We start from the raw sequence: 27,690 nt of genomic DNA, 5'->3' as shown, positions 1-27,690 counted from the left end.
CTGGAAAGGCTTCTGCCCTGCAAGGTCCTTTTTGCTAAAGGAGACTTGTACCTGTTGCCTTCCCACAGGCTACTGAAGATAGTGGAGTGTCCCTAACCTTGGGACAGCAGTTCAGTTCCAGGTCTCCAGGGGGATCTATTTTTTTGCCACATCACTACGTGAAGCAGGTTCATGTTTCCCTCCTAGTTCTTTTCATACTCATCAGTTCTCCTGTAAACAGACCTGACACTACAGCCATAGGCTGAGGGCTTTTAGAGAAAGGGACCTTAACTCCTTTGTCACTAGCATCATGTACATTAATTTTACAGCACTGCTTTCATTTCTGGCACAACAGAAGGAGAGCTAGGTTTAGGCACAATCTCTGCCACACAGTCCTGATTCACTGCTCTCTCTATAGAAACACAGGACAAAGCCCCCTCTTCACTCTTAACAAAGCCTATCCTGCAATGGAAGAATCATTACAATCCTGAGAAGGATTGTAATGATTGTGGCAGTTAAAAATCCAAATACAGGTACACCCGCATCATTGATTAATCAAAAGTAGGAGGCAGTAAATAATCCACTGAAGGAGTTGTGAAGGATGTATATTTAGTATAATTAACACTCTCTCATTTCTTTCAATATGAGACCATCACAAGTAAAAAAAATTCTTCTAACAGTCACTACGATATTTATAACTCAGTATGTATCACGAGGCAATCTCCTGGAAAGAAACAGATCATAGTTTGTGGATACATTTAGTTTTTATCAAAGCCTGTTCAGTGTTTATATATTAGAAAGGGAAATTTAAACTCATTGATCTGTGAGGGTTAATGCCAGGAGAAACAAATTTGAGAAACTGGTTCAGTTCTCAATCACTATTTTAATAAAGCTAACTGCTTTCCTAGGTTGTGATCTCATCAACTTTCACAAGCTCAGTGGCAGGAATTTTGTCAGTGTACTCAATGGGAGACCATTAACATGTTGAAAAGAACCATGTAGTGATGGAGTAAAGTTGCCCCTTCCTGCAAGTCAGGACTTGAACCCAGCACCCTGGGTGACATTTGCCTCATATTGTCAACTATGAAAAGACATGTGAGAATGACATCCTAAAAATTTGTGATCACAAAAGATTCCACAAAATTTTGTGGATTTATGTATGGGAAAGTGCTGTTTGTTTGGTTTTAAGGGGGGGGGGGGGAAGCTACAAAAATAAATCACCTATCAATGGATTCATCTTCATATGTGCATCTTCTCCCTTACCAGGTTTTTTGACTTTAACCTGAGATCCTAGATGAAATCAAGGTGTTCCTTAACCAAGGTATTCCTGATATCCAACTGGAAACAGATTCCCCTTCTGTTGCCTCTACATTGCACTACAGAAACATGAATCTTCGATGCTCCAGAGCAAGCACAAGCTGGGGAAATTCTGCTACTATGACTTTCTGTCCTTACTCTGATCAAGACAGCGTAAGATGCTAATCACCCGTCACACCTTGCAGCATGAAGACTGACTCACAAGACTCTATTAATGAAGGCCCAACAGCAGTAAGCTGGGCTTGTGGTTTGGATAGATGGTACAGGCGTACCCAAATAATGAAGTGGGAAGAGCAGTTGTCCAAGAAAGCACTTCAAGTAACTTTAAATGCACATGTGACTATGTGTAATTTATCATCCAATACATGAATCTTTAGTCACAAGCACAGCACAAAGCTTAGGGAAGACATAAGCCCCTTTGATCAGCTTGCTCCGGGCAGAAAAAGCATACAAGGAAAAGGATATCACCAGTAGCAGGGTGACACATGCTGAGTGCATTCTAGGCCTCAACAGCCACCTACACTCCCACCAAATCCGATTCACTCATCACTGGTAAGACAGTGTCATCCTCACCCGTAAGAGATTAACACTAACATACGCGACCAGCTAAAAACAGCCTGCGCTGGCAAAGATCACTGGCAAAACAATCAGTGATAAGATCCAAATGTACTACGGGTAACAGGTATTTCAAGGAAAAAGAAAAACAAACTGTGTTAGAACTACCATGGATAAGTGTCGACCAGAGCAGTACAGTTCCTTGGTCCTAGAGTCTAAGTGAATGACTTGGCATTTGGAAAACATTAAAAAGTGTTTTATTGGAATGGGTACAACATACTACATAATCCTATTGCTCTCTGTAACCATTCTGTCCCCATCGTTATTGACTACTCCATCAGTCTGTGTGTCATCTTCAGATTTTATCAGCAGCAATTTTATATTTATTTCCAGATCACCAATAGAGAAATTGAATAATACCGGACACAGCAACTGTTTCATAAAAACCTCACTCCCATCAGTCAGCATGCCCTGCTTCTTTCAACTCATTAAGTCAAAATTTTGTGTTGTGCTATGTCAAACACCTTGCAAAAACATATTATCTCTCTGAAGTCACTGTTAACAACTAAATTTGTAATCACATAAAAAATGAAACCTATTCTGTTTAGCAGGCCCTACCTTCTTGAAAGCTATATTGACTGATGTTAATTTTATTTCTAGCTGGCAACAGAATCTGATATTCCCTATGCATTACTGTGCCAGGTATTGATATCAGGTTGATCGGCTTACAAGTAAGTATCTTAATCATTCCTCCCACCCCTCTTGAGTACTGGCGAGACCTTAGGACTCTTGCAGTCTTCTGGAATAGCCTCAGCACCACCACATTCATTAAAAGCATTCACTGCACCAGACATTTCTTAAGCCAGTTCTCTTAAAACTCTTAGGTATATGTTATCCTAATAGATGATGTTTAACAGCCTCCTCGGTTACTTCTCCTTGGAAGTAATCATCCTTATCTAAGCCCATATGCTGCTGCTTTTAAAATACAGAGTGGAAATCATTACATAATGCCTTTGACTCCCTAGCTTCATTATAACATCTTTAAACATATCTGCCTGATAACGTTAGAGTTCCTACCGTTCCCGAACATACAGAAAGTCCTTGTTGCCTCTACCTCCTCTGGCCAAACAGGAGCATTTATGTGACGTGTTTAGCTGCCTTCCTTTCCAGCAATGCCCTTTTCTGCTGCCCTTTTCCCCTCTCTGAGCCTGGAGGAGCTTGGCAGGAGCAATCCTTCTGGCTCCGTGGAAAGTGAATCCCTCCCAGCAGCTCAGGGCAGCACCAAACAGGGAGAGTCACAGACGAGGAACAGAAGGGAAGGCCTAGAGGAGGATTGGGAAGGTCTCCCAACAGCTGCCTAGCGATTCAGAGATTTTCTGTAATTCTCAAATCACCTAAAGGTTAATAGGGCCAAAAGTCCTGCCTGCAATTAGAGGAAAATTGCATGAGAAGAAAAAATTGCTCCCATCTTCAGGGTGTTGAGACTGTTGTATAGGGCTTCTCTCCTTCTACAGAAAGGTCAGGAAAGTAAGGTAAGAGCTGACGCAGAGCCCACAACAAAGACAGGAACAGAAGTCACCCCTCTGAACTACTAATTTTGTCTTATCCCCATTCCACCCCCTTCTTTACAAATTACCTGCCCCATCTTGTCTTCACTGTCACAGGCACATCTGAACTAAAAGCTTTGCACTCAGAATAAATATCAGCAATGAGGAGAAGCTTGTTATAGTAATATAACACATTCACAGCACACACACTGCATTCTAATAACTGAAGTCGTATTGAGAAATCCTCTTAAACCAAAGAAATACCACAAGGAGTAATGAGAATGTTCAACAAAACTCTCTGAAGCAAACAGGGAAGTAGAAAGATTGTTTGACCTTTTAATACTGTAAACATATCTACAGTGCCCAAGGAATGGCTGCATCCCACAGTCTCCTGAACAAATACCTGATACTCCTAATAACACCATTTTCCTGCACATCCCTCTGTACCAGCCCCATGGCTCTTCTTAGCATCAAGACAGGAAAGTTGGGATTAGCTGGAGCAGCATTTCCCAGCCTTTTTTAGGAAGTGTGTCCACTGAGTAGGCTAGGTCGTCAACCGCAGCATTCAATTCTGTTTCTGAGTCTGCCTTGCTCCCTAGCTGCCTGCAGAGGACAAGCTGCTGCACAGCTAAACCTAAGTCCTGTGCTGAGCTGGAATGTGGATCAATAGGGTTAGGCAGCAACAGGATATTGGGGATCAGCCTGTTCAGCCAAGCATTGCTTTACTAGTCACAGTAGTCTGAAGAACCAGCTGTAAAGAAATGCATGTACCACTGGACAAACCACATTTCATTGGGAGAAGCAGGATTAATGGCCTGATTTTGGACATCTTGCATTCTTGAAGATAACAGAAGCCATGAGCAACAGGGAGGGATTACGATGGCTGCCTGGGGCAATGGCACCCAACATTCTTCCTCAGTATCTCCTTTGACTGACAAGGGAAGCAGCCTTCATAGGCTTTGGGGTTTATGCCATGAGGACGTGGTTATAGGAAGAAGGTTCCTCATTGCCTAAGACTGAGGGCAAGCCCATACTCTTTCCAAAGTACTTTCTATGAGCTTCCAGATGGCAGCGATGAGCACAGAGCATAACCCTGTCTGCTTCACGCAACCGTGCATGGGACAAAGATCATCAGGTTAGCTCTACTCCAACTAGCTCCCAAACTGGATGAGGAAAAGCTGTGAAGCTGCTTTGCTTTACAGTAGAGCTAATTTGCTGGGCACTGAAAGATCTGTAGGATGTCAGGGAGCTGAGCTGCTATCTGCATAGAGCAGCACTGTGCCATGAATACTTACCAGCTGGTTAAGAGGTATCACTGCACAGCCCAGTGTCAGATTTCCAAAACACTTCTATTTCCACCATGTTAGGTCTGTGAAAATCTAGTCCCAGGTATGAGTACTGATGTGTTTGGAAAATCAGGCCTGGGGCTCTTGAAATCTGCCCTTTCTCATGTTGCTCCAGTTACTACTGATCTCCTCATTTAAAGACCTCATAGTGCTGAGGGGGGCTGTGGTCAGCACTGTAATAGAAACTAGTATTTGGAGACTGCAGATCTACCTCTGGTCATTGCAAAAGGTTGTTCTGAAAAGGCTCAGAATATATCAGCCATTCTTCCCTGAAAGCAGCATTAAGAATGGGAAGAAAATAGTAACAGGGGATTTAGCATGGTACCCACAAAAAGGAAAACTGTTTCAGTAATCTTTTACAATTCTCTGACCATCTCAAAGGAAAGCCATGACTTATTCAGACTTCCAAAATGCTTTTGAGCAAACACTGCAAAAAGAGTGACCACAGAAATTAAGATATCATAGCGGAAGAGGTAAAATATATTTTGTATGAAACTTTAGTGAAGAGAAAAGAAACAAAGAACTGAATGGCCTATTTTCACCCTGACAAGCATCATACGCCTCAAGGCTCCACCCTGGATCCCACACAGTTTAATTTACTTTGTTTATGATTGATCTAGAAAGGGATTGAACTGAAATTGCAAAAATGGCAACAGTCACAAATTTTTAGGTAGGTCAATACTAGGAACAATTATGGTGACATTCAGAAGACCTTAGATAACCATGGTGAATGGCCAACATAATGAAATTCCAGTGCTGAAAAAGCAAAGGCAGGTAACATTGGAAAGGTGAAAAAATTGCTTGCACAGAAATCTATGGAGGTGCAAGGTGGAGGGAAATTTTTCTTCACCAGGAGCAAAATGGGATTTTCAAATCCCACCAAAGGGCTATGCAGTAGCATGCACCTGACCTGGCCCCTGCACCCAGGCCCTGCACCATGCTTCTTACCACTGAGTGAAGACACCCATCTCATGACCTGTGCACCCAAACTGCAAAGGTCTTACCAACCCCTTGGTGCTGTACAGTGTCTCCCCATACCAGGCATGTGCCAACTCCAACACCTCTCACATAGACTACCACCATGGTGCTGAACGGTAATTACCCCCATCCCAATGCAGCGAGGCTGCATAGCATGGCACCTCCACTGCCTGCTTCCACTCCCATCTCCTTTTTGCTCCTCCATGATCATGCTCCTCCATGGGGCTCCTCCAGGTCATGCTGCCAGGTCCTCGCCTGCATTGCCTTGGCAACCACATACAAATGCACACACAGTTCCCTCAGGTGCCCCTTGGCCTCTGTCTCAGCCAGGGGCACCAAGGAGGAGAGCAGCACAGAGAAGGAAAGAGGCTGGGATGCTATAAAGAAGAGGAGAAAGAAGGATGGAGACAGAGCAGAGAGGAGGAATAGTAAAGAGATAGGGCTAGGAAGACGACACTCTAAATTGTATCACTGCAGGTGGTACAAAGATACAATGCAGGTGACACAGTGAAATAGTCCAGGACGTCACTGTAGAGATATTCATGTAGACTCAGTATGCACACAAATGATAACAGAGAGCCCAAATGAATTAGAAATGTAATACCGAAAAACGTTTGAGTGATTTTATGTAAGCTCCACAGACCTAATACTACACACAACAACATCTCTCCATGTACTCTAAAAACTTCCTCAGATACTGCACCAGTTTTCAGAAGCCACAGGGAGGAAAATGAAAAAAAATCCTCTTAAGGAAAGCTATTAAGAAGACATCCTAGGAAAAGAGCAGAAAACAAGTTTAATGGCTAGGATTAGAGTTATAAATGATGAAAATAAAGAAGCTACAGTTGGAGCAGGATAGAAAAAGGGCTGCCAAAGGAACATGGAGGCAGTAAAAAGTATTCTCTACTGAGAGCTCCTACACCTCCAGGAGGCCTGAAGGTCTTGGGTAAGGCTGTGCTGTCCAACAGGGTGAAGAAAAAGGTTAGGGTCAGTGTTGGGAGAGAGGCAAAGACTAGGCAAAGACTAGTCCAGTTGAACTAGGGCTGGAGAGGGACTGCCAAGGGAAACAGTTGCAGAAAAATACTTCTCCCCTGAGAGCTTGTTCATCTGGACCACACATGGGGGTCTTGGGCTAAAAGGTCAGCAGAAGAAAGTTAGACCACGGCCAGAGCCTTACCCAGGACACCCAAGAATGGCCAAGATGAACAAGCTCTCAGAAGAGAATTGTTCTTGCAGACAAACTTTCCCTTGACAGTCCTCTCCAGCCCCACTCCAACTGGAGCTCTCATCTCTCAGCTTTCTCTTGCTCATAAACTAAGCCCAACCCTAGCCTTAGTCACAGGCATCGGCCTTGGAGTGACAAGGACTAGGAATACTATTGGAAGGGGTTGGAAAGGGACTGCCAAGGGATAGATTGCCTATAAAAATAATTTTCCTCTGAGAAACTGGCCATCTGGGCCACATGGGTGTCTTAGGTAAAACATCAGTTGAGGCCCAAGGCAAGTGCTAAGGTTCGACTTAAGGATGTGAGCAAGAGAAAACCTAGCACTTAGGTTGGAGTGGGGCTGCCAGGGAAATGACTGCCTGCAAAAATAATTCTTTCCTGAGAGCTCGGTCATCTCAGGCATTTCTGGATGTCCTGGGCTAAAGATCAGCTGAGATGTCAGGCTAGGGCTAGGGTACGGATTATGGGTAGTGTTAGGGAGACACCAAGGCAAGACCTCCAGCTGGAGTGGGGCTGGAAAGGAGCTGCCAAAAGAAAGATTGTCTGCAAACATAATTCTCCTCTGAAAGCTTGTTTATTTAGACCCTGCCTGGAGGTCTTGGGCTAAATGTCCGACCAGGCACACATTAGGGCTGGGGTTATGATGGGGATAGGGACAAAGCCTAGCATTCCAGTTGGAGTAGTGCTAGAAAGGAGCTGTGAAGGGAAAGCTTGTCTGCAAAAATAACTCTCTTCTGAGAGACTGCACATCTGAGCCATGCCTAGGGGTCCTGGGATAAAGGCCAGCCAAAGGGGGCAATTAAGTTTAGAACAAAGCCTAGCATTCTAGTTGGAGTGGGGCTGGAAAGAGGCTGCCAAGGGGAAAATTGTCTGCAAAAATAAGTCTTCTCTGAGACCTTGATCATCTGGGCCATGCTTGATGTTCTTGGACTAAAGGTCAGACAACACTTAAGAATAGGGTTAATTGTTAAGGTTTTGGCTGCGAGTGAGAGAAAATCTAGCACTGCAGTTGAAGTTGGGCTGGGAAGGAGTTGCCAGAAGGGCAATTGTCTACAAAATATTTCTCCTCAGAGTTTTTTCATCTTAGACATGCCTTGGGGTCTTCAACAAAAGTCAGTCAAGGCCTTTGGGTAGAGCTTATTCTGAGTGGGGCTGGAAAGAGGCTACGAAACTAATGCTTAGGCTGCTAAAAGAATTCATCCCTGAGACCTTTCTAATACTGGGATAAAAGAATGTGTCAGCTTTAGAGTAGACTTTTAGTTTATTCCTACTCTGTACTTCTTAATGTCAGTAAAAGGGACACACAGCAAAAAAAATATGTGGGGAAATCACCACAGATAAAAAGAAATACTTTTTGAAGACAGGTATTTAGACCTATTTGCTCATGGCCATAGACGACCAAGGACACAGAAAGATTCAAGATGAAAATCTATTTGTCTATGGATAACACTACTTTCGAGAGTCATGGGAGTTAATAAAAACAAGAATTTTTAGAGTATATTAAATGCCATACTCCAAGACTAAATCCAATCTTTAGCTACTTAGAGTTCAGGATGATATCTAATGGGGCTGGAGAACAAGGTTGAAGGGGTTGATTATACCATATCTGCCTGCTGTGAGGTTCTTACATCTGCCTCTGAACTGTGCAGTGCCAGCCACAGTCAGAGATAGGATGCTGGACTAGAAGTCATCCTGGATGAGCTTGTTTGCACTCCCTCTGCTCTGCCTTGGCTGCAAACTATGTGAAGGTTTTATGTCCATCATCCACAGCTCCCCTTGAGGAATACAGAGGGTCTCTGAAATGCTAAACAAGCCAGGGAAAGCAGCTTACCTGAAGCCATAAGTAAACCCAGCAGTCGAACCTCTGGCATGGATTTTGGCTTCTTCCTCTTCTAAATGGCTCAAGGCTTGGATGTCTTTGTTTTCATTCCTGTATCTGAAAGATAAAGGAATTAGCAGGACTCCTTTAATCTTTGTGTTCTCCCAGATAAATGTATTAGATGAATTTTGTAGGTTGTGGAAATATTTATTTTGAATTAAAATTAAAGCTGAACCCAACTGTTTATTATTATATCTTAGTGTAGGACACAGCTGAGTCGCACCATCTCCCATATCCTGACTGCCGGAACATCACTCCTTTTGCCCAGACCTGAATAAATGAAACAAAGATGTTCTCTTTTCTGTAAAACCCAGGTTATATCAGTTGCGACGTAGAATACATGGGGTCCCAAAAGTTTACTTAAATCTGTGCTTTATTTTCACAGTCCCATTGGGAAATTGCTTTAGCTTCCAAACAGCAAAGAACTAGAAGTCTAACCTAGCACATTATGGAGTCAGCGTGCCCAGTTATTGATAGAGGAGCCCAATAATTATATACCTGTGTAAACTTTTTCTAGTGAATACAAGAGTATCTCAGCCGGCTTTACCTAACCTGTCTCCAACCCCCTCTGATTTAACTGGAAGGAAGGTTGCTATTACCTTCTACCTAAGATAAAGAAGAAACCAGAAAAAATGATAGTTTCAAACTCAATTAACAGGCAGACATGCATCCCCACTACTAGCAGGGTTGTTGCTGGGGAATTTCCCTCTCTCCTCTGAAGAAAATGTAGTCTCCAGAAAAAATCAAGCCCAGAATACACTCTAAATCTCTGAGGCAGAGATCTATGAAGAATTGTTAAAAAAAATGAACATATTTCTCAGGTACAGGGCTCCTCTACCTGGACGGAGTGACATAGTGAAAGGCGGGGAGCTCAGTGTGCATCTTTCCCATCTCAGCAGCTCTGGGCCTCTCTGTTTCCTCCTCATCCCTGTGTAAAGCCCCCCTAGGACACAACAGCCCACCAAAAAGCGTAACTCCAGCACCAGCCAGATTACTTTCCTAGCTACATCTGAACAGGCCTATCATTTGCCTTCAGCAAATCTCTTTCACTCTTAGCCCAGTCAGCACTTAGGGAAATGCAGTTTCCTTAACCCTTTCTCACAGCGGCTGCATTCAAGTACACTGTTCTGAGAAGTACTAATGTCAGCTCAGATCCTATTGCAGGATACCTCTATGCCTCAGTTTCTCCTCCTGCTTTTTTTTTCTCTCTCTCTCTTCGACACACTCTTTGGATACAAGCACTAACCTCAGGCCAATTTTTTATTTCAAAGCTGGATTACTGCGTTAACTCCCTGTCCCCATTTGTCTACCACTTAGCTCAATTCTCTCTGACTGAGAGGATATAACACAGCAACAATAGACCAGGAAAAAGACAAGGGATTAAAGCATAAATGGATCTATATACTTAATAGCTGGAAGAAAGAAAAGTGTGACCTACATTAATCAGAGGCAATGTAATGACAATAGACTTCAGCTGGTTGTATATCTAGTTTTTTTGGGGAGGAGCTGGGTTTTTTTGAGGCCACGTAACAAGAAAACATGCTTGAAAATGTTACTTTCAAAATGTGGATTCAAACGGAGTTTGGTAATTTTTCTATACTTTGGAAGCAATTAGACAGTATTTGAAGAAAAAAAATAGAATTCAGTTATCACCTTTAGGAGGACAAAAACTCCAAGCAAGAAACAGCCAAGAGTTCCAGATTGAACTCTTCTGTGCATAAATTACTGGGATTTCTCTTTAATTTCACCAAGATGATCTCAGTTGCCAGTTCTTGCAATTTTCCCACACTTCTTTCAAAGAGTGGCTTAAAGCTCCAGACCCTGGAGTCAAGAGATGATATAAGAGTCTCTGCTTCTATTAAACATCAAATTGAGGCCTGAACTGTGTGATTGTGAAGAGAACGTTGAACATAAACAAGGCTCAGAAATCACAAAAACCTCTTTTCTCTTTTTCATCCATGATTTTTAGGCAAACTGATAAGTTTGGCATGCCAACTTGTCTTCTCAATTACTGGAGTGAGCAACACTGTAAATGTGGGGCTGTTGTAAGTATCAAGATCCCTCAAAGGTGTTGGCTGCATCCTTTATTTCTCACTCTAGCTTTTACTGGGAGAAAATACAGAAGATGCAAATGGCCAGTACAAAGAGCTGGTTGTGTGCCATCCACTGCCTACCTGGAAGCTGGGAAGAAGACTTGCTCTGCTGAGACTTCTTACCTAGTCCAAAGCAGTGTGTGTCTTTGGGGCCCTCAAGCCTGAAGCAATGAACAGCTGGGAGTGGTGTATGAATAGCTTCAACCAACCTATGTCTTATCTGCTGACCTCCTTTGAAACACTGGGGCTGGACTCTTTGACTGTACTCCTGCCTCAGCAGCCTCTTGAGTTCTGAGCTGGATTGGGTTTCCAATCTGAGCTGGATTTGTTAATCAGCCTCCAAGCCTCCATTTTAACATTAATTGATTGGAGATGCTTTTAACTGTTCCTTCTGGGTGTATTAATTTTTTACAGATTGAATTTGGTTTGATGAGACAGGAAACCTAAAACTATTCCTGGCATCTCTTGCATACTCAGAATAACTGCTCTAATGCATTCGGAGATGCTCACAGCAGCAGGGTGGTAACGGAGCAGGGGTGGGGAGAGAGTAAGTTGAGCAAGGGCTAAGGGGGAACCTAGGTGGTCACCTATCCAATTCCAAAAAGACATCAGTAAGTGATTGCTTACCCGTGTCATCTTTTATATTAAACATTTTTCCCAGCAATGCAGGTATTTCGATCAGGCTGTGACTGCTGACATTAACAGATATTAAATACACTCAGGAGAAATATGATCAAATGTTTGAAGTGTCTAGTAAATGTGCTGTTAGCCGCCCTCCCAGGGAAGCTTAGTGCAAGCTATTGTGTTTTGCTGAGCGAGAGAAAGGCTGGAATATTAGACAAGGAATACAAAGGCAATTTTATCAGCAGTGTTATGCAGCTCTGAAACACATTGCTAAAGGATTGGAAGCTTTTCTATTACAGTCATCAAATTACTTGCTATTCTTAAACATTGAAATGCCATTTTACATTTTAAACCTTTCTGGTTGGCACCCATGAAGGATTGCCACAATCAGGAACAAAACCTTCTTATTCTGACAGTGTGGCAAGGCTCTGTGCAAGGCCTGGCTTTGACTCCCTATGCAAACAGGCAAAGGCTTCATGCTCCCCACTCACTCAGAAAGAAGCAGAAGATACACTTGCCCAAACTCCTCCATCATGTAACTCTGCTCAACTCAGCATGTTTAACCCATGGATAAGGTTGACTGATTCCATTCTTAGTGAAATGTCCTGGATCATCAAATAGGCCTCTTCCATCTCTGAGAGCTTTGATTTCTTCCTTCAAAAAGATTTGCTCTCTGTTCAGTTCTAGAAGTGATGGGCCAGCAAACCCCATCATCACAGCTAAACTGCTTTGCTCCTGGACTAAAGGAAATAACAGACAGGAGGACAATTAGTAGAGGATAAAGGAGATGGGTTGCACAGGAAATTAGACGACAGAATGTCAGGAAAAAAGACTGAGAAGATCCTCCCTGAAATTCTCTCTTCATAATGTGGCTATTTCTCTTCTTTCTCTTTTGGTTTCATGACAAGGAACTTGAATCTGCTCCTTCCTCCTGGCACATCAGGGATGCTATCTCTGAGTGAGTGAAACCTTTGTTTGGCTGGGAAATGTAAACTTTCTCTCTCAGAGGTATTTTCATCCTTAAAATAGCCTCTCAATCCCTCAGAACTGTTCCACAGGGTCATAAAAAATAAACCAACCAAAAATAAAAGGCCACTTTTTTGGTAAAAGGCCAAGTTCCTCTGGGGGAAAATGGCTGTAGCTATCAGAAGAGGTTCCATTTATTAATAATAATTAAATTACATAGATTAGTAACATACATAGTATTTTTTCTATCCTAAAAGCATCCACAGTCCTTTAAAACTGTTCAGTACACAGGAACTGGCTTACCCAAACGCAGCCACCTTCAGACTAGGTGCAGCACCTCAAAATACTGCTCTCCAGCCAGCAGGGGCTTTCAGTTCAGTTCAGCCAGACACCAGGATCAACATATTTGTTTTATTAAAGAAATCAAATGTCATGTTTCTGGGATACATCCACACCTTACCTTAGGTGGTCTGTCCCAGGAACAGTCTGAAGTTTAGGGTTCTCCTGAGACCCAGCACTCCATATCCATAGCACCCTTGTAGGTGATTTGAATTCAGCCTGAACTCATGCTACACACAAATCCTACCTCCCCTTCTGGCAGGCACAGTTAGTGCCCTGCTAGGAAGGACCTGGACAATCTCATCTGAGGGCAGCAGAGCCATGTATGAATGCTGGGCTCTCCAAGTAGGTTGACCTTTTAGCACCTGTACAGTATCAGGCTCCCTTTCTCCCTCCCCTTCACCTCCTAGGGCTGAAGAGCTGGATTACTCCAGAACTACCCCAAGATAGTGATCCAATAGGCCACACAGGCAGTGAATGTGGCTTTGGTCCAGGCTTTGAGACTAGTCATTGGTCAGTCATGTGGTCAACACAATGCAGAGGATTATAACCTTCCATTCAAGCACTGGGTACCAATTGGTGCTTGCTTTGGTGAAGCGATGGTCTCATTTAGCAAAGCAAGCCCTAGGCCCCTCCATTTGTCAGAGTATCACAGTTATTTTAAATTCAAACCTGCTGTCTTATTCCACCCTTTTTTTTTCTGTTGCTGAAAATCGTTTTATGACAGATCTTGATAGATCTGAATTGTCTGCCATATGTTGTTTCCTTTCCTGACTGTTATCTCCATATGTCAAATGTACTTGGATCTGATGATCTCCATACAAATGATAACAAAACAGACAGACAAGGAGAGGCCAGACTGCAGGAGAAACAGAATCCCAATCAAAGAACTGAAATACCAGCACACAGTCTTTTTACGGGAGACTATACAGTTTACATGCTGTCACTCAGAACAGTGACTAGCTACTCTTTCCAGGCACTCTCGCACATTAGTTGCTCTCTGACTACTAACAAAGGATATAAATGGGAGGAATTCCCCAGGGACCCTCCACCCTGGCTAGGACATACAGAGTCTAGCAAAAGACCTTCTAAGTAAGGGTTATTTTGCCTCCAGCATAATCAGTGCCAGGCTTTTTATGCCTTGTTTTTCCTGGTAAACTGGGTGAATTATCAGAAGTGCCTAAGTGATTTCAGCCTAGAAGAGGTTTGGTCTCCTACATCCCTTAGGCATTTATGAAAATTTGATTTATTCTTGATTTATTCTTGATTTATTTTTATTATTACATATAGAGAATAAATCCTTTTCTTTTTCTTTTCCCTTTTCTCTTTCCTTTTCTGCTTCCTGCATTCACATTTTTCTCTGCACCTCTTTTTCTCCCATACTCCAAGAGATCCAGCAAGGAGAAATTAGAAAGCAGAGGACCATAAATATCTGATAATATAAGTCAGGGAATGTCACAAAGCACAAGCCCTGTAGGTCTCACAGCCCTGGAGCAGACACCTGGTAGCTACCTGGCATGGATGCCCTGCAGCTCAGCAGTCAGCACACCCTGCCATTGAGCACCTGGCAGGCAGACAAGGCAGGGGCTCATTCTCAGCAAGCAACTCACAGAAGACCTCCCCACATATATGCTCCTCTTAATAGTAAACCTTGCTGGAATTGTTGCTATTTCCCACATCCACTGGGGGAATTCCTCAGGGTGCCAGTGTTGCGAAGCAGCAGGCAGCTGGCAAAACTGTCGGGCCAGGAACGGGCACTGACATTGTGATGCCAGGATGCTCATTCTGTCTGTCTGCGGGTTCCCTTGCTCGCCAAGGAAAGCTCATCCCCATCCACCCTGCTTCCCCTGCCCTGGTCCTCCCAACAACAGAAGCAGGCCTGGCTCTTGCGGTACAGTCAAAACAACGGTTGTGGTCTGCTGTCCTGCTCCACCTGGGGTGACCAAGCACAGGACTGCCCAGCAGGTACCCCTGGACAGCCCCAGTCATGAGTTGCATACCTTCTTATTCCTTTTCCCATTTCTTGACCCCCCTTTTTCACTGCCCTTATAACTCTCTTCCTTTGTTCCAGTCTCCTCCCAAATAAACAACTCACCCCTAATTATTTTTTCCCTATTGGTCCAGGTTTTGTTACATCCATACCCAAATTTAGTATTTCAGATATTGCTACCCAGGTCATTTTGGCCTTATGTGGTATTACTGATATGGTTCCCTAGTTGCAGCTGACCTCGCAGGACTGCACTCCCCGAGAGGTCCCCAGCTCTCCTCTCCAGTGCTCTGTGGAGTCTGGCCAGTTCTCACACAACTCCCTCCTTAACCACCTGCGAAACCCAGCCACCCCTTGTGGTGCTTTCTCTAACTTTCATCCCTTCTTGCCGGGTTATCTGTCATATCCGGCAACTCCCCGTGTCAGCTCCAGAGGTTCCCATTGGTTGCTGCCCCAGCCCTGGCAGCTTGAAGGTTTGCTCTGCCTGAATGGCTGCTTGTGCACCCATACACACCTTGGCACTTCCATTCCAGCATTTGGGGCAAAAAGCACAACAACAAGGAGGAAGGAGGCTGCTGCAAGGCCCAGTGCACAGTCCAGGCTGTGTGGCAGGCTAGGGGAGACAGTTTCTGGCTGCCATGAGCCCAACAGATGAGTCTCAGCCTGCCCACACTATTGCAGGGGGGAACGCTACTACATCATGGGATGGGGTGTGTTGTTTTGCTTTGCCTTCCTGCAATTCATCAGTGCTGGAAGACAGGTTTTTAATGAAACAGCAAAAGATATTTCTGAAATGCATTTTAGTTTCTTCTTCTTTTTGCTGAGTGCAGAAATAGGTATGATTTTTCCTCAGCTTTGCACCTCTGAGGTATTTCCTAGCATATCATCCCTATTTCCCTGAGCTGAACAAGGGACCTCAGGGGCATGAAACATATGTGGTCAGCTTGGCATTCTGGTAACAACAAAGCCGAGAATCCCTCCTTGTACTTCAGGCTGCTCCTCCCTGCAGTGAGTATCTGTGAACATGACAGCGCTCAGCCTGGCCAAAGTCTCCTTTTCAAGTGCACTGCACAGAGGATAGGCTATTCCCAGGGATGTTGGTGAGAGTAAGGATGGGAAAAGCTGTACTCTACAGCTCTCTCCTCTCTGTGGTGCACTCACTAAAGCTCCTGAGCTAACCAGGACTGTGACTGCACAGTATGCAGACAGGAGACCTTCACAGAGAAAGCAGCTGTGTCAAAGAATATAGAGAACTTTCTCTGAGATAGTGCAGATCCAGAGTCACATTGTGCAGCCACCGCAACTGTATCACTGGAAAGAAACCGTCTTTCAGACTAGAAGTAATCTGCAGCCCTGTCGCCTTGTTCTTGTCCCTTCCTGTAGAAGAGCAAGGTGCAGCTCCTTTGGTCCTAGCTGAATCCACTAGGAATCAAATTTGTTCTTACAGGCCAAGGTAAATCAGTGCAGTTCCTGAGAAGGAAAGCCAGCAAGCTAAAAGCTCAACAACACATTTTAGATATGATGGTTTCTGACTTCCTCAAGTTCTATTTCTCTGAACCCCTCCTTCTTCTATCCTTTGGCCAAAAAAAGCACTTTTCTTCCTTTGTGTGCCTTCCCTTCACTGTTGTTGCCCTGCTGAACTGCTAAAGAAACAAAGCAGTGTTAGATTTGAGATCTCCACAAGGTTAAAGAAGACACCTTTCACTTTAACAAATGATGGTATCCATCTATTTAGCATCCCTCTCATGTGTCTGTAACAGATACAGGCAGAATTGATTATCTTTATTTCAGAGCTACTAATTAAAGGCCTCTTCTGATGTAATGTTACCACTAAAATTTCCACTTGGCCTATCTGTGTTTTTCTGTGGATCCTATCTTTTTTCAGGACAGAGAAGTTAACATTTAAGGGGACAAATATTTTAAGGGAGACCAGAGAGAGAAGAAATAAAAGCAACTGATGAGTCAAAACAATCAGTACACAAAAAGTGAAATTCTAAGATCTGGAATAATTCAGGTTGGAAGAGATTTCAGAGATCCATCTAGTCCAAACACAAGCTCACAGGAAGGCCAACTTCAAAAGTAAATCAGGTTGCTCAGGGCCTTGTGAAGAAGAGTTTCGAAAATCTCCAAGGATGGACATCTCACCACCTCTCTGGACACTTGTTTCAGTGCTTGACCACTCAATTTGCAGACAAATGTAACAGCCTGAAAAAAAGGCTTTATGACTGGCATCTGTCTTGAGCTATCCTCTCATGGAAAAACCTGCAAAGCAGACCTGGATGTGGTCAACATGTGCTTGGGGGTCAGCACCCCCACCACAGGAAGACCCTCCAGGCAACAAGCAGAGCTGGTGACCTGGTATTTCAGGCTTTTGTTTAGCCACAAATCCCTTCAAGGATGCTGGCTCCTCGGGAAATGTAAGTCAGTGTGTACAACCATTTGGTGAGCAGTGCTGGAACAAAAAGGGCTGTAACATGATTGCTCATGGAAGATTCACAGCTGTGAATCTGGGCACTTCCCAGAGCATCCCCCATCAGGTGAATGGCCACACCACACCTCAGAACCAAGAGGATTTAGGGACTCCTTTGTCACCCAGGACCCTGATGCTGATAAAGTTTCTATTAACCTTACAGTGTCACACACGCATGCTTTGCTAGAAAACCCAGCTGAAGCAGATTCCCTATCATCTCCCCATCATCTTTTTGGACCTTACTGAGTGGTCCAGCTCTACAATACAGCCAAAGGGGGCAGTCAGCTCTGGTACAGAGACAGAAATGAACAGCTCAGGTCAGCGAACAACAGATCGTGTTAAGCCATCTTCAGTGCTAAAGTCAGCATTTGTTAAAAATGCAGCCTAATTGCTGAACCTCTGCTGGAAGAGATCTCATGGAATAAATGGTGATGCTTATTGAGCAGTTAGACACAGAGGAGGGATTAAACCCTTCAAGAGACTCCTCTTTCTGGAAGGCAGGTAACCAGTTCACCTGAGCGTAGCAGACAGAGGTCACGGGTTCCCTGTAACTCTCAGGGTTAGCCTCTCACTTCATAAAACTTGTGGCCCTTTTGCTGGTTCTTGTGACTATGGTGGTCCCTTGGAAGATGCTGCCCCTGCAACTCACATTTCCCGCTGTAGGAAAGGAGAAAGGGTACGGATTGCAGCAGACCTTTGAATGCATGGGCAAAGCTGAGATTTTTCAAAAAAGTTGCATTACATGTGAAGTTAATTTGTTAAACTACTAATGCTTGAGATAACAAAAAGCTTCCTGCTTCTCCAATGAATTCAAATTTTAGCTGTTGGCTCAGGCTATTACTATATCAGACTGGTTGGGTTACCATCATTCTAGGTGATGGTTATTATTAAAAAAGTATTTAGAATATTTTAAAAATTAGTGTGATTTATTGCTTTGAGCTAACTGAAACAATGAGTTGAGCCACACAGAGTGATTAGAAGAAATAGCTCTCTGGCAAACACTGGAGTTTTTCTTTACCCAAGTAATTCTAGCACCAACCAAGCCAAAGATTTGAATATTTAGCAGTAAAGTTCGCAGTCTTTTAAATTCAAATCTTCTGGGTCACTTGCACATTAACCATGAAAGTGCTCAGCTCAGAAGTGCAATATAAATAAACAAAAGATAATGTAAGTAATTCAATTTCAATTCAAGAAAAATGAACCTGAAAGAAGAGAGTTTTTCTTGTTAAAGTCATTCAGCTTTCCAGGACTCCAGTTTTCTGAACGTGCTTTAACAACTGCGGTTATAGAAACAAGCAGTTTAGCAAGACACTGGGATGTGGGAAAGGTTGAGGACCAGGTAGGGAACAATTTGGGGGAATTACAGCCATTCCAGCATCAGCACTGAAAGAAAGCAACAATTTCAGACCTTCCCTCACCACAGCTCCAGTTACCAGAAGTCTGTCTGTAAGGCTCAACATAGCAGATACTCCTAGTTTTGTCTCTGGTAAATCTCTGACCATTAAGTACTAGTGTTATTGCCCTTGGGGATCACTTAATGTCTCCATCTATTTTAATTTCAACTCATTTTGCACTGGTTCTTTAGAAATACAATTGCACGCTGCTTTGTTTCAGTCAATACCACCTAGACAGCTTGAAGTCAGTACACAAACTCCTTAAAGATAATAATGCACTGAAATGAAAAGAAAATATTTTGCTGCTTCATATGCTTGAGTAGGAAGGAATTGAAAGGACCACTACCAACATCAGACAAGCTCACCATTTAATTTTGTATTTTAAGAGTCTGATTATATTTTGTTGTCAAACTCTTGCAGTTCAATTCAGTACCATTTTTTTTCCCAACATAAGGAGCATTTCAAAGCTGCTAGTGCAATTGTTTCTATTCAGATGGTGTCCTTTAATCAACATAAGATCTAGCGTTACAGACAGTGTATATGTAGAACTCATAGAAAGCCTAGCCAAATCAGAGCTCAGGAACCTTCACAAGCTCTAAAAATCAAGCCTATTTGTGACAAATAATAGAAATCATAAAGCCTTCCTAATTAGTGCATTCACTTTTGGTGCCATCTAAAGACTGAAGCACGTAAGTCTCCTTGTTTAAAATTAATTCTGTGAGACAGAGAGAAATCACAGTAGTGCATACAGCAGAATCAGGGAAGGTGACAGAGGAGGAACTTAAGTTGAATGGCAAAATGACCACAGGACTAATAGTAATGGCTAATGATAAGAGGTTGAAAGAAATAATTGTCCAGAGTGAGTGAGCATGTGTGTGGATGTGTTTGAGTGCACACAAGGCTAGAAACAAAAGGGTGAACAGATAAGTCTAAGTACAGTCAAGCAAATTATTTAAAACAAATAACTCCTTGAGAGAAGTTTATCTGTTTGTCTATTTACTCTTTAAAAGTTGTGTTTTCTCTGATTTCAGATTTTTCTGAAATTAACTTATCATTTGAAATTGCAGCAGAAAACCTTTTGATTAACTCAAATGACCTATAGTTAATTCACAAGGTGTTTGTTGCAAAAATTCTGTACCTGAATATGCTTGTCTGTCCCTAATTAATGCCCCTCATTAATTGCTAGTACTGGGTTTGAAAGGCAAATTCTGTTACAAATTCAAATTTCACTTTCTGAAAAAAATCACACACCAGCTAAAATTTCTGGTAAAATGTATGCAAGTAAAATTCTTCCTTTTCCCAAATTCCTGTCTGCACCTGTGCTCCTTGGAAGTCCATTTTGTAGCTTCCCTTGGGAGAACATGAGGGGAACAGTGACAACAGAGACCCACAACAAGGGAAGGCTCACATATGTCACAGCAAAAGACTAGAAAAATCAGAATGAAAGATACACTTGAGAGTATCAGTTTGAGCTTATAGTGAGTGACATCTCTTAAAATGGGAGACATTTCAGAGGGATGTTTGGATATCCTGAAGACACAACCTAAGCAAAGACAATCCCAGTGAATTCGTTTCAAATTACAAATATTGATGAAAGGAATGATAGTAATGATTGGAGGTATCTTGAGTTTGGTGGTACATCCCTCTGCTACAAGAGAAGGATGGTCAGACCCCATCCCACTAGTGCAGTAAATCTCTAAATGTCACAATCTTTAGGATAATAATAACAACATGGATACTGTAGTAAGTGACCACAGGTTTGCTGAAGCTGAATTTTGTAAAGAGACACCTAAGCAGGGCAAGATAACTGCCTATACATATTTGAATACTGTATATGGCACAGATGAAAAGGAACAGTATAAATGGTGCCTAAATGTAGTAATATATCTGTACTGTGCCAAGGCAAATAAATCAGTGAATCCAGTTGTAACACAGTTAGGACTCATCCACGTTATACATTCCAGCTACATTACAAGTGAGTTCTCTGACTCATCTACTTAGATGGACTGTAAAAACAAGATCCTGGAATCCCGCAGAGGATATGTAAATGAGATATCAGGCAAAAAAGAGCTGGTAATAGAGATCTGCCAAGCCAGGGGACATAATCCCAAGAAAAGGGGTGGGAACCACATTTTTTGAGATACAGGGATTCAGTTTGATAGCTACTCTGCACAGAGGTAGCTAGAGGGATAATGAGTTGGTCTTTTCCATGTATAGTTATAATTTTGTTTCTAGCAGCTGGTGTGACTGAAAAAGGTGAAATGAAAAGAAAAGAATTTCCCCTAGGTGAAAGTTCCCTTTCTATGGTGCCATTACTAACTCCCACCGAATTGGGGGGGGGGGGGGGGGGATGGGGATGGGGACGGGACGGGACACTTGCCCCACTCGTATCAGTGCCTCTTCCTCAGACAATCCCTCCCGTGCTGGGCACCCTGCTTTGGTGCCTATTGATCCCTCATCAATGATAATCCTACATCCATCACTGCTGCTGTAACTGGCCAGGTTATGGCATCAGCCTGAACTCTCAACATGACAGCAAACCTGTGGAGGCATCAATGACAACAAATGAAAATTTAAATTAATTGAGATTTCCCTCCTCATTTGAAAACAACTCAGGGAAAACATAAACCTTGTCATATCTGAAGGATGACTTAATACTACACTCCTAAATGAGACATGACTGAGTCTTAATCCCACTGAGTGAAACTTGACTAGTTCCTATTCAAAGTTTATTATTATCTCTGATAGCTTCCCCCGTTCCAAATCCTTTGTGCATCATTTACATGGGATTTTTAAGCGGCAAAGCAAAACCCATTTGGAGAGACATTTTTGCATTTTAGTAATATTTTCACACACATCAGTTAAGTCAGTCACTGCTGCAAAACCAGCCTCCCTTTTCTGCAGTGATCAAAACTAAATGCCAGTTGATCTCCACAGAGGTTACAGACTGAGTCAAGCACAGCAGCTCCTTGTGGTAGATAGTGATATTTTTGGTGAATCCCATCACCACCTAATTAAGGGGTTTAGCAGTAATTTGATGTTGCACTTTTATAGAAATCACAGGATCCCAATTCAACAATTAGAGCTGGGGGAGTTTCTCTATAACTGGAGACCTGTCCTCAAGCAGCCTCACTACAGCCTCCCCATTTCTCAATGCAAAGTTAGAGCCAGTACCTTCCTCCTCAGTGGATTAGGTGAAGAAGCAGCCCTAGAGTTAACACACTGAGCTTAGAGCTACAGATTGGGAGCTCTTTCAGATCAGGAGCCTGAGAAGCAGAGGTGAAATTCAGTCTTTGCTGCTGTATGGACAAGCTCAGTTAGAAAGCTACTGTTTTTCAAGAAGTAGCAGAATATAACTACTTTGTTAACACAGATTTCTGCTTGCTGTGAAAAGAACTGAGGGCAGAAGAATTTACTTTGCTTTCCCATTGAAAAGGGCAGCAGGAAGCACCTTCATCACTAACACTGAGTAAATGAGTGAGAGGAATCCCAGATAAAATTCATTAAAAGTTTCCATTTCTCCTAGACCAAAGTGGGGGGCTTGGTATCACTTTCCTGATGATAACTGCAGTATTCTACCTGCATGTGCTGCTGGCTCAGTATAGCATGAGGCAAGGAAAGAAGTCTGTGGGCAAAGCAGAGATAAGCTCAGGAGAGGAGATGCCCTTGCTTTTCTAAGAGGATCTAAGCGTGACAGAGGACCTTCCTCCACCTGAGAACCAGCCAGTCTAGACATGGAAGCTGTTCTTTGCAGGTCTGTTTGTCTCTGCTGTAAGGAGCTGAAAGGAAAACTAGAGACACCCTAATAGTCCTGACCAGTGCTGCCCAGGGTAACTACAGCTGGCTTTGTCCTTTGTAGGCTGTTTTTCCACAAAACCACTGGGGACTGTTAGCACCAGCCACCCCTTAGCGGAGGCAGGATCACACTCATTTTCTTAAGGAAAATAACCCACAACACCAAACAATTGAAGAACCTGTGCCAGCAAGAATGCCAGATTTGTACTGGCAGATGGTATATACATGTCCCTCTGAGGACACCAGAGGGAGATAACTTTGCTTGCAGAAGTAGGAAATACACATTCCAGGGGGTTTCCACAACAGCGACTTCCTCTTGTTCCCCTCAGAGTATCTCTCTTCTTACTAACCTGAGCCCCAGCTCCTACATGACAATAACACAGAGTGCTCTTTGGCACTTGCTCTGAAGGTAATTCTTAAGGGAGGGCTCACTGCTGTCAACACTGCTGTCACCCAGAGCATTTTGTAGGACTAGAAACCAGTTAGAAAAACAGAACATTTAGAACCACTGGATAACAAAGACCCTTCATTCCATTTAAGGCATGAAATGCAAGTATTGGGTTGGATCAGTTGTAACAGGTATTTTATCTATAACTACATACAGAATTCTTTGCTTGTCCATTCTGCAAGTTATAGGTGATCATAGGACACAAGGTTATAATTCCTACATGGGCCCAGCCTTTGAAAATTTTAATTATATTTGCAGGTTGAAAGTGAGCAAGGCCCCAGGAAGTAGTATTTTCCCCTTAGTAGCTTTCTGCATTTATGTCAGTTTTGCAGTGTGAGGATTATGTTCAGTTTTAGTGATCCTGTTTTCACACAAGAGGCAGAAGACCTAAGGAAATGTGCTACCCTGCTTCAGCCTTTGCTACTGTAACATTCTCTGATTGGGGATTATTGTAGCATCTGAGGTAGTCTTGCTTTGCACCTTGCACAGGCATTCATACCTGAACAAAGAACATACAAAATGCTACTCTTTGGACTTGGCAGTGTGTTGTAAGCGTTTGGCACAAGGATACATTTCAGTGTTAAGCGCAAGGCAACAAAGAATCCAATTCCATTCACTTGAAAAAGAAATTTTTAAAAAGCATATTTTACACTTACCTAATGACAAAATTTGCCAGGTCTGAAGAGTTCTTTTTTTTAATGTTCCTATCAACCCCTCTTTTAAAGTGGGAAGAATGGTAGCTGAGGGCAACTTATAGCTTACAGGGTCAATCTCAGCATTAGGATTTGAATGAAGAGATGAAAGAAGTCTAAAGGGAATGAAAATCCCCAGACACAGAACTATGATCCTTTTGGAAACTGTTCCCATGGGGCCACTTAGCAACAGGCCACCATCCAAACACAGCACCCCTGAGAGCAGAAATACTTCGTTCTTTGCATTTTGCCCTCTCTGTTGAAAATACTGTTTCAGCTTATTCCCCGGGGAGTCAGTGTCTCATCAGGAGGAAATAAAGCTGGCCAGTCTGAAAGTGATTGTGTCTCATGTGCTGCAAAGGCATACATTTCTCTTATCCCCAGAAGAAAATTGCCTCATTCTCTATTCAGAATCAAATGTACTGAAATTATAAGCAGTGGAATAATTACGTTCAACACGACATACTAGATCTGACCTTAATAAGACAGCCTGGTGGCCTTAATGTTTATGGAACTGGATCTTTCCATTTGTAGGCCTGGGGATCATTTCTATGGTCTCTCTCCAGTAAAAATAAGTTATGTGCTTGTTGCCTCATGTCCATGTGCTCTGTGTGACCCTGGGGTCTAAAGCAATAACTCATTTAGTTCTGCCTTGTCTGAGTTGTCTGTCTTGACTTGGCCAGTGTCACTAGCATAGAAACAAAGAAAGTAAACATTTACTTAGAGAGAGGAATAGACAAAGCCGTGGAGTTATTTTTAACCTTTAGTTGTTTGATATTGAATTTGAGCAATTTTAGAAGAACCTCTGGCTCCCCTGACACCATGAGGTTGCCTTGAGTGTTATGTCTCCAATGCAGTAAGGGCATGCCTCTTTCAATAAAGGTATTTGGCTACCAAAATCTATCACACAAAAATTTGCCAACAGCCCTCACTTCTGACCTTCAGGCCACAGTGGTATTCCAGTGCCACCTCCATATACCTGTGCCAGTGCTTCTCGGTGGTGACTTACACCCCCTGCTCATCTAGCACTGAGCACCCCATGATCCAGACACGTTTTTCTGATGGGATAAGTATATCACAAAATCATCACACAAGTCGAAACCATTTGCTCTTGCTCAGAAAACTCCCTGCACTTAGAATATAGGATGCTGTTGGATGGGGGTGGGAGGAGCAACAGCCCTCTCTAGGACATATCCTTGGGAGCCTGCAGGTATGGTTTGTAATCCCTTTCTTCCTTGGGGATCAGTTAATCAAAAGCATGAGAGATGAAAATCAACATCCCACCTTCCTGCTGAGTAACAGCAGCAGCCAGAGATAAATGTGTGGATATAACTGAGAACTAACAAACTATGTGCAAATTTTGCTCTCCAGGGAGGTGCAAACCTGACAGTTTGGATGAAAGTTTGCCCCTCTCCCCCAGCAGAGGAACTATTAAGGTTTCTGCAACTGAATACCCAAAGTCAGGGTATTCCAGTGCTTTCTTTTGGAACTTGCACAGGCATCATTTAGACCTGTCCAGCTTTCTATATAACTTTGGATTTCTTCAAAACAAAGGCAATGAAACATGCCTTAAACCCCCTGCATTCCTTAGCTGTAAAAGAGGCACTCCAGGACTTCCCTCACAGGGATGCTGGAATGACAACACAGTGAAAGTTTGGAAGGTGTTCAGATTTTGTGGGTGTAGATGTTGTACACTTTCAGGACATTCACAAAGAACTGATTTGTCTCTTTACTGGGAAACAGCATGTCTAGGGGTTAGACCAGGAGACTGAGAGAAAGGATATCTGTGTTTTCTTCCCAAGTCTGTCCTTGATCTTTCGGACGACTGTGGAAAAAGCACTTTCCTTCTCAGTACCTCCATTTCCCCAGCCATAGCACAAGAACAGTAATACTGACCTTACATCTCAGGAGAGGAGGAAAGCTGAATTCACTCAAGTGCAGAATGCATTCTGATTTCCATTGCAGTGAATGGCTAAGAATTAATAATATCATTGTCCTGGTGCAAGCCCAATGCAGCTGTTTCTGAGTCTTTCACATTCCAAAGCAAGGAAAGCAAAAAAAATCTTGCCTTAGCCAGCCTTGAGCAAACCCTGCCTGCACTTTCTGATACATGTCTTGAAAAGCAATGCCATGGCACATTGTAGCCCATGCATCAAGGACAACAGCACCACATGTCACTGCAGCAGTGCCAAGCCCCAGCACCTGTTGCACAGAGCCCCATCACCATTCAATCAGTTGTGCAAAATGAACAGTAAGCAAAAACAAAGGCTGTAAGAGAAGCCAAAACCTGCATTGTACCTTTATCCTCCAGAGCCTCCCTGGCTCACCCGGCAGAAGAAGTCACTCAGTGCCTATTATCTGCCTCAGAAAGCCTGGCCGGACAGCGGACATCTTATTGCAGTTTGCCCCTCAGCACTGAGGGTCAGGGACTCACGTGCCCTCTCTTGCAGAAAGCCTCTGGCAGGAATTTTCCAAGCTTCAGTGTATCCTTTGTCTCTGAGGAAGATCCATAACCTGCGGTCAGAAAGGGTCTCCTACATGGCAAGGACTGGTCAGCACCCTGTTGCTTCTCAGTGACAGGGTTTTTGCTCCATGTGTTATTTTGCATGGCCTCAGCATTTATGGTCTGTAGCCTTCCATACACCCTGCTCTTTGCAGTGTCACCACGGAAATGTCTGTATAAATGTGAATTTCAATAGCCATTATATTCCCAGCAGCAGCAATCTGTGTTCGGTACCTCAGAGCCTGTTAATCTGTAGTAGTCATAAGGCTACTTATCTCCTGCTCTTTTCAAATAGCTCAGCAGTGGATACAAAGGGAAAAGGCAGGAGCTATTCTTCTCTGGAGTCTGAGAGGTTTTTTCCCTTTTTCTTTTCTTTTCTTTCCTTTCCTTTTTTTTTTTTTTTTTTTTGCTGTACTGTTGCTACATTACCAAATGTCACATTCAAAACTGATGGCAAAGTTTGCAAGAGAGATAAGAGATGACTATCTCCCAAGTTTCTGCTAATGTAAACCTCCTAGCCTAGGAAAAGAGCTAGTTACAGTGTGAGGTACCAATGACCTAGAGTGCTTAGCTGTCTGTTAGCTAATTAATGCACCATGATCTGAAAGCTTTGAAAGATTTAGTTCAGACCATCCTTGGGCTCATTTTTAACTCTACTATCTATTTGCTGGTGAATCCTCAGCTCCAGCCTACAGGGTTGAGTTACAAAAGGATATTTGGAGATGGGGCTTGTATGCCACAGACATAGGCGTTGTTATAAGACAGAGAGCTGTTGTAAGACCGAGAGCATTGCTATAAGACAGGGAGCTGAGGGATAGAAAGCTGCTGTTCCAGAGGGACTTCTGGTGAGGATAATGAGAGCTAAAAATGTGCAAGGGAAATAAATCATGAAAGAAAATTATCATCTGGATTGGATTTGGGCTGCTGCCTCTAAGGCTCATTTGGTGGAAAATCTGGGGAGCTGATTCATTTAACCTCTACCACCCTTGAGATCCAAACTTGAAGCCATTTCAGCAGCCAAAATCGGGATAACAGCTCTCCTTGAGAATCAGCCATCATCACTTTTTATCCCCTGATGTGGAAAGATGCTAAGCAACAGGACACATTGCCCAGCTCCAAGAGATCTCGCTGCATGGTCAATTGTTTTGGACCAAAACAAGGCGAAAAGAAGAGCACTACTGCCCAAGTTCCATGATTAGTTAGCCAGATAAGTTGGACACTCTGTATTTAGCTAGGGATTAGAACAAAATTCCCTGCCTGTAGGATGAAGTGTTCCAGCTAAGAGAAGACCTGTCCCAGATGCTAACTAGGGACTTCCAGCTGTGGGGCAGGGTTTACAGAAACAAAGCGAGGTGCTGCAGTTAAACGTCCAAGCACTCCTGAGTTGCAAAGGAAGCCACGTAGAAGCAGAGCTGGGTACTGCAAATAGAGAGCAAGTACACCAACTAAGGCAGGACATGGAGTATTCCAGATGCAGGGAAATGAAGATGATGCTTCAGATGCTTAGCAAAGAGCCCCAAAATCCTGGGGTGCTCTGGTTCTTCTGGTGAAAT

At 43.1% G+C, this 27,690-nt stretch overlaps 1 long non-coding RNA gene across 2 annotated transcripts in view; it reads right to left on the bottom strand.

Annotated features, from left to right (window-relative positions):
• LOC136991665 (uncharacterized) overlaps window positions 1-27,690 on the bottom strand; it is a 135,880-nt gene that overhangs the window by 75,145 nt on the left and 33,045 nt on the right. For both annotated transcript variants that reach the window (XR_010883877.1, XR_010883876.1), the window contains exon 2: window positions 8,779-8,883. This is a non-coding gene — a long non-coding RNA (uncharacterized lncRNA). The remainder of the gene's footprint in view (window positions 1-8,778; window positions 8,884-27,690) is intronic.

The sequence above is a fragment of the Apteryx mantelli genome, chromosome 3 (assembly GCF_036417845.1).
Source record: "Apteryx mantelli isolate bAptMan1 chromosome 3, bAptMan1.hap1, whole genome shotgun sequence".
Classification (NCBI taxonomy): domain Eukaryota; kingdom Metazoa; phylum Chordata; class Aves; order Apterygiformes; family Apterygidae; genus Apteryx; species Apteryx mantelli.
Note: the sequence above shows the minus strand (reverse complement) of the source record. Positions and strands in the feature narration are given on the sequence as shown.